This window comes from Amblyraja radiata, unplaced genomic scaffold (assembly GCF_010909765.2).
Source record: "Amblyraja radiata isolate CabotCenter1 unplaced genomic scaffold, sAmbRad1.1.pri scaffold_533_ctg1, whole genome shotgun sequence".
NCBI classification, from domain to species: Eukaryota; Metazoa; Chordata; class Chondrichthyes; order Rajiformes; family Rajidae; genus Amblyraja; species Amblyraja radiata.
In genome coordinates, this window is record NW_022630596.1 from 69,468 (window position 1) to 76,818 (window position 7,351).

The 7,351-nt window shown below is 48.0% G+C and overlaps 1 non-coding gene across 1 annotated transcript; it reads left to right on the forward strand.

Annotated features, from left to right (window-relative positions):
- The first annotated feature begins 5,501 nt into the window (after positions 1-5,501).
- LOC116970113 lies at positions 5,502-5,665 on the forward strand. The gene has a single exon (XR_004411015.1). It is a non-coding gene; the product is annotated as a U1 spliceosomal RNA (small nuclear RNA).
- The last annotated feature ends 1,686 nt before the right edge of the window (positions 5,666-7,351 follow it).

The following is a 7,351-nucleotide window of genomic DNA, read 5'->3' on the forward strand; positions in this document are numbered from 1 at the left end:
CCACCACTGCTATGCCGATGACACTCAAATCTATGTAGCGCTATCACCAAATGATTATCGCCCCATAGATCTGTTGTGCCAGTGCATTGAGCAAGTCAAAGACTGGATGTGCCAACATTTTCTCCAACTAAATAAGGACAAAACGGAGATAATTGTTTTTGGTGCTAAAAAAGAAAGGCTTAAAGTAACCCAACACCTTCACTCTCTGTCCCTGAAAACTTCAAACAAAGCCAGAAATCTTGGGGTCATTATGGATTCAGATTTAAATTTCGACAGTCACATCAAATCAGTAACAAAATCGGCCTACTATCACCTCAAAAACATAGCAAGATTAAGAGGACTCATGTCAGCTCAAGATTTAGAAAAACTTGTACATGCCTTTATTAATAGTAGGCTAGATTATTGCAACGGTCTCCTTGCAGGTCTTCCAAAAAAAACTGTCAGGCAGCTACAGCTTGTTCAGAACGCTGTTGCTAGAGTTCTAACAAAGACCAAAAAATTTGAGCATATTACACCAATTCTTAAATCCTTACATTGGCTCCCTGTATGTCAGAGAATTGATTTTAAAATCCTGCTACTCACCTATAAATCACTACATGGTTTAGGGCCAAAGTATATTACTGACATGCTTCCACTATATAAGCCTTCTAGACCGCTAAGATATTCTGAAACCAATCTGCTAGTGATTCCCAGAGTAAATACAAAACATGGGAAAGCAGGATTTAGTTACTATGCAACAAATAGCTGGAATAAACTTCCTGAAGATTTAAGACTTGCCTCAACTTTGACCACTTTTAAAACAAGACTGAAAACTTTTATGTTTACTTTAGCTTTCAGCTAAATCTTAACTACATTGCACTTTTAACTTTTGCACTTTTTATAATGCATTTTTAATTTTGTTTTTCTTTTCTTTTAGTTCTTCTATTTTATTTCATTTTATTATTTCATTTATTGTATGACATATTTTTATGTAAAGCACTTTGAGTCTGCCTCGTGTATGAAATGTGTTATATAAATAAAGTTGCCTTGCCTTGCCTTGCCTTGCCTCTGCCTATCCTTAGCCCCACGTCCCCCTCCCTTTTCATCTGTGCATTAATTTGCCTCATATTGTGTTTTGAATTGAATTCTGTCTTTACTTTGTGTACTAGTCATGTCTCTATTTATTTCATTCTCCTTACATGTTTTTCCTCTACCTGCTAAATTTTTGTAAGGTGTCCTTGAGACTCTTGAAAGGCGCCCACAAATAAAATGTATTATTATTATTATTATCCCTGCCTTCTCTCCATACCCCCTGATCCCTTTAGCCACAAGGGCCACATCTAACTCCCTCTTAAATCAGGAGTTTCTATCTTCATGTTCCCGTGAATGGAAAACGAGCCTTGCTGTACTGTAGACTCTGCAGAAACCGGGTGGGTATGAGAGGTTTAGAGCTATAGAGGCCAAATGTGAGACGAGGTCATCCCTCGGCCTCCTGCACTGCAAAGAAAAAAACCTCAAACCTATCCACCTTCTTCTTGCAACCCAAGTCCTCCAGTAAGGACCTAGCTTGGCATGAATAAGTTGGGCCGAGGGGGCTTTTTCCGTGCTGTAACACTCTATGACCCCCCATAACCAAACCATGTAAATCTCTCCGAGCGGGTGCCATTCTTGACAAGCACGGAGAATCACTGGACTACAGGCAGGACACTAAGTTGGCGATGTCTCGGATTCACAGGGACATCGGCCACCCCCTCGTCTCTCAGAGTATTTCCCCCCCCTACATCCTTCCTCTATTTGCGAGGCCTCCCTTTAACTGAAACACTCCACTTGATCGCTCTCTACCGCAGGGATTTGCTCCCACATTATGTAATTGTTTTAGAATTTACAGCATGGGAACAGGACCTTTGGCCCACCGAGTCCACGCCAACCATCATTCACCCGTACCCAGTTTCTCGTTTATCCCACTTTCGCATCCCACACACTAGTGGCAATTTACACGTCAATGAAGACACAAACATGTACGTCTTTGGAGGTTTGCTCCTCCGTTCTGCTGGTCTCAATAACCCCCCCCCCCCCCCCCACCACTCCAGATATACGGTGACTCTACACGTCTGCAACTTCTTCTCTTTCGAGTACAGCACATACCTATTTTAAATATTTAACAACCACAGATATGTAGGCTATCCCTTCACTGTTTTGAACTCCCTATTTGATTATAAAATGTCCTAAGATGTATAAATCAAAACACGAAGTGATGGAGTAAGACAGCGGGCCAGGCAACAGGTTGAGATAAGAAGGAATGGCAGATGCTGGTTTACACAAAAGATAGACACTAAGTGCTGGAGTTACTCAGCGGGTCAGGCAGCATTTCTGGAGAATATGCACAGATCATGTTTCGGGTCGAGGCACGACTTCTACATTTTAACAGTGACATAATTGCTGATAATAAAAGCGACTCTATTTACTTGGTCTTGCAGAGAGAGGTATAAGGGAGATGTTCTGGTTGTGTATCTGGCAAGTGGATTGCGGGGGGGGGGGGGGGGTAGCGATGGAAGCAAGAGCTGCATTTCCCCCAGGTCCGCATTCAGACTGTCTGTCGCCATGTAAGTGGAGGTCATGTCACCCCCAGGTCCGCATTCAGGGCCACCACTCGCAAGGAATTGAAGGCAGCGATTATATTTGTCCACCCCCTTTCGAGTATTGTACAAACCATCTCCCTCTAGAAATTCATTATTCTCGCTTTAAAGTAGAGATCCCGTTGACTTTTGAATGACATTGTGACCTCTGCGTGCACCGGCATTTTCTTCTTCTCCAAAGCAAAAACAATCGCTGTGTAAATGGAAAACAAAAGCCCTTTCTGGCATTCGTCGTTTTTTGTTTGTTAATTACTTTAATTCCAGCAATGCCTTCTTTGGGTGGGGGGAGGATGAATATCTGGGAGTGAGAAAAGACCAGGAGACCATCATCAATTAAATGACCTGTCTGGCAGGTCCCATTGTTGCCACCAATCCTAAAGAAATGAAAGCAGCGATTCTCCTTGCGTCCCCCGCGTTCCAGATAGACGGTGACTCTTCACGTCTGCAACTTCTTCCCTTTCTCCCTTCTCCTCTATGTCTACAAAACCTTCAATCGGCTTGCCCCCACCTACATTAAACGTCTGCTCACCGACCACACCACCTCCAGGTCCCTCAGATCGGCCGACTTGAGGTTACTGAACATCCCGCGGTCCAGGCATAAGCTCAGGGGCGACCGCGCCTTTGCGGTTGCAGCTCCTAGACTGTGGAACAGCATCCCTCTTCCCATCAGAACTGCCCCTTCCATCGACTCCTTTAAGTCCAGACTAAAAACTTATCTGTACTCCCGAGCCTTTCGTGACGTCCTCTGAGCGAGGACTACATGTATGTATTTATGTAGTTTGTTTGTTTATACTATTCTTATAACGAGCGTAAAGCACTTTGGCCAACGAGAGTTGTTTTTTAAATGTGCTATATAAATCAATGTGACTTGACTTGACTTGACTTTCGAGTGACCTCCTCTAAACCCTCGAGTTTTGTATCTGGCAAGTGGGTTGTGGGGGGCAGTAAGCAAGAGCTGCATTTCCCACCCAGATCCGCCTTCAGACTGTCTGTCTCCATGCAAGTGGAGGTCATGTCACCCCCAGGTCCGCATTCAGTGCCACCACTCGCAAGGAATTGAAGGCAGCGATTATATTTGTCCACCCCCTTTCGAGTACCGTACAAACTTAAGATGATAGAGCATCCCCTCTCTCCCCGTCTCCACCCTAACCCTCTTGCTAATTCCACCATTTGTATTTCTTGGATATCACCGCGTCCCCAGTCCACTATGGGCTCTACCTATCCTGAATCATCGACGCAGGCTCTGCTTGTTCTGCACCTTCCCATACCTCTAGTTTCCCCTTCCCCGACTCTCAGCCGGATGAAGTGTCTCGACCTGAAATGTCACCTATTCCATTTCACCAGAGACGCTGCCTGAACCGCTGAGTTACTCCAGCATTTTGTGTCTATCTTCGGTGTAAACCAACATCTGCAGTTCCTTCTTACACATTTTATTTGCAGTTCTTAGTTTCTACTAATAATATGCACAGGCAGTTCGATTTGTTGCAAATACCTATGAGAGAGAAGCGAGTGTTACCAAACTTATGAATTCACTGGTCGGGGTGGAACCCTCTCGAAGACAAAAGTAAAGCTCACCGTTTGACCCGTTTTTACAAAATGTTAAATGGTCAGCTCGATATACCAAACCTACACCAGCCCTATTAGGAGCAGACGAGGGCATTCGATCCAATTTGAGATACCAGCTACTAATACAGATGTGTACAGCAATTCATTCTCCCCCCCCCCCCCCCCCCCCCAACACCCTAGTTACCTAACCTGACTCAACAAAATTTAAGGTAGCTCTTCTTTTCCAAGAATCTTTATTTGCTTAAAGGGCCTGTCCCACTTTGCGATTTATTTCGGCGACTGCGAACGTCAACGACTGACGCCCGTAGTCGCCGTGAAGTCCACCTTCCGCCACCTCCAGTTTAACTTCCATTTGGAATATTTTGGAGGACCAAGAACCAAGAACCAAGTTCCTTGTTTTAACAGGATGAGACCTGTTGCACAGTGTGTGACCTCGCGTTACTGGTGGCGTTAAGGTCCTTGGTTCTGTGGGTCCTGTTGGGGTGCGGAGGCACGGAGCGGGCAGGAGCGATGGATTGGTTTCCCCGCGACATCCTCCTCTCTCCAATGAGAGTTTTGCAACACCCTATCTCGCTGCGCCCCCTCTGTGATTCCTCCCGCTTTTGCGAATCTTTCATTCATTTGCTTTATGTACCGCCTATATCTCCATAAAAACAACAGAACCATCATCCTCGACCTCGAGGGATAGCCACGACGAGGATATCTCTCGTTTCCCGTTCCACTGACTCTCAGTACAGGTATTCCTTCTCTCCAGAGATGTTGCCTGAGTTAACCAGCTGAGTTACTCCAGCATTTTGTATCCAACTTCGGTGAATGAAACGTCGGCGGTGGAGCAGCGCCACACAGAGGCGATGCTCAGTAACTGCAAGTCGGCAGCAATTCGGCAAAGTGGCTGCTTCCTTTTAAGGAAGAAATGCAAATGAAGCCAGCAGCGAGGAAAAGCGGTCAAATCTGATAAAGATCAGGTGTGAAACGAGAAATGAAAGGCGACAATATGTCGGTTTTGCTGTTCTCGGCAAAAAAATGCAGTATAAGATGTTGCAATTTTGGCTCGTACTGACTTTGCAGAGTACTGGTAGAGGTTGGCTGGGAGAGAGCGAAGGAATTCTCCCAATTTGGCTAGCCCGTGCTGTCTCCCCCCTTGCTTAACCCTCTAGCTGTCTCCTCCCATCCGCCCACCTTCGGGCTCCTCCTCCTCCTCCTCCCTTTTTCCTTCTTTCTTTCCCCACCCCCTATCAGTCTGAAGAAGGGTTTCGGTCCGAAACGTCGCCTATTTCCTTCGCTCCATAGATGCTGCTGCACCCGCTGAGTTCCTCCAGCAATTTTGTGTACCAGGGGAGACACCATGATCACCAAGGTGGTTTTCCCAGGACGAGGCTATCCCATTGCACTTCGGGTGTGCTGACGCCTGCGATGTCCCCAAATGCGGGATACTCGACTGCAAAATTTGTGGTAGTGGGGGACTGCGTTCGCGCTCTCCCCTGATTTACAAATTAAAAACAGAATTAATAAAGAGACATAGACAATAGGTGCAGGAGTAGGCCATTCGGCCCTTCGAACCAAAGATCTTTGGTCGAGACCCTTCTTCAGACTGACGTCTGGGAAATAGCTCCGCTCTATGATCTTTGGATGGGTTGGAGGTGGGGGCGGGAAGAAGAAAGGAAGAGGCGGAGATAGTGGGCTGTGGGAGGGTTGGGAAGGGGAGGGGAATGAGGGAGAAAGCAGGGACTACCTGAAATTGGAGAATATTATAAAAATCTATTGAAAATATATTTCAGAAGTTGAAACATTTGCGGAGTTGCTCCTGCATGTGAAATTCTTAATGTTTATATCCACATTTTGAAAGTGAAAAACTGCTGATAGCAACTAGTCGACTCTAGAAAACATGTTCCTGACGCTCTTAAAAATAGCGGAGTCGGGGGATATGGGGAGAAGGCAGGAAAGGGGTACAGATTGGGGATGATCAGCCATGATCACATTGAATGGCGGTGCTGGCTCGAAGGGCTAAATGGCCTCCTCCTGCACCTATTGTCTATTGTCTATTCACTGTTTTGAACTCCCTATCTGATTATAAAATGACCTAAGATTTATAAATCAAAACACAAAGTGATGGGAGTAAGACAGCGGGCCATGCAACAGGTTGAGGTAAGAGAGAAGGGCAGATGCTGGTTTATACAAGATATAGACACTAAGTGCTGGAGTTACTCAGCGGGTCAGGCAGCATTTCTGGAGAATATGCACAGATCATGTTTCGGGTCGAGACACGACTTCTACATTTTGACAGTGACATAATCGCTGATACGAAGAAGCGACTCTATTTACTTGGTCTTGCAGAGAGAGGGATAGGGAGAGGTTCTGGTTGTGTATCTGGCAGGTGGGTTGCGGGGGGGGGGGGGGGCTGTAATCAAGTGCTGCATTTTCCCCCAGCTCCGCATTCAGACTGTCTGTCTCCATGTAAGTGGAGGTCATGTCACCCCCAGGTCCGCATTCAGGGCCACCACTCGCAAGGAATTGAAGGCAGCGACTATATTTGTCCACCCTCTTTCGAGTATTGTACAAACCACCCCCCCCCCCCCCTCTGGAAATTCATTATTTTCGCTTTAAAGTAGAGATCCCGTTGACTTCTGAACGACATTGTGACCAAAGATCTTATAGCGGAGCAAGATGGGTTACTCTCACGCAAATGCGGGAGAGGGGGTGTGGGGCCCGGGGAGAGGGAGTGTGGGGCCCGGGGAGAGGGAGTGTGGGGCCCGGGGAGAGGGAGTGTGGGGCCCGGGGAGAGGGAGTGTGCGGCCCGGGGAGAGGGGGTGTGGGGCCCGGGGAGAGGGAGTGTGGGGACGGGGAGAGGGAGTGTGGGGCCCGGGGGAGGGAGGGTGGGGCACGGGGAAGGGAGTGTGGGGCCGGGCGGGGAGGGAGTGTGGGGCCCGGGGAGAGGGAGTGTGGGGCCCGGGAGAGGGAGGTGTGGGGCCGGGAGAGGGAGTGTGAGGCCCGGGGAGAGGGAGTGTGGGGCCGGGGGAGAGGGAGTGTGGGGCCGGGGAGAGGGAGTGGGGCCCGGGGAGAGAGGAGTGTGGGCCCGGGGAGAGAGGAGTGTGGGGCCCGGGGAGAGGGAGTGTGGGGCCGTGGAGAGGGAGAGTGTGGGGCCCGGGGAGAGGAATGTGGGGGCGGGGAGA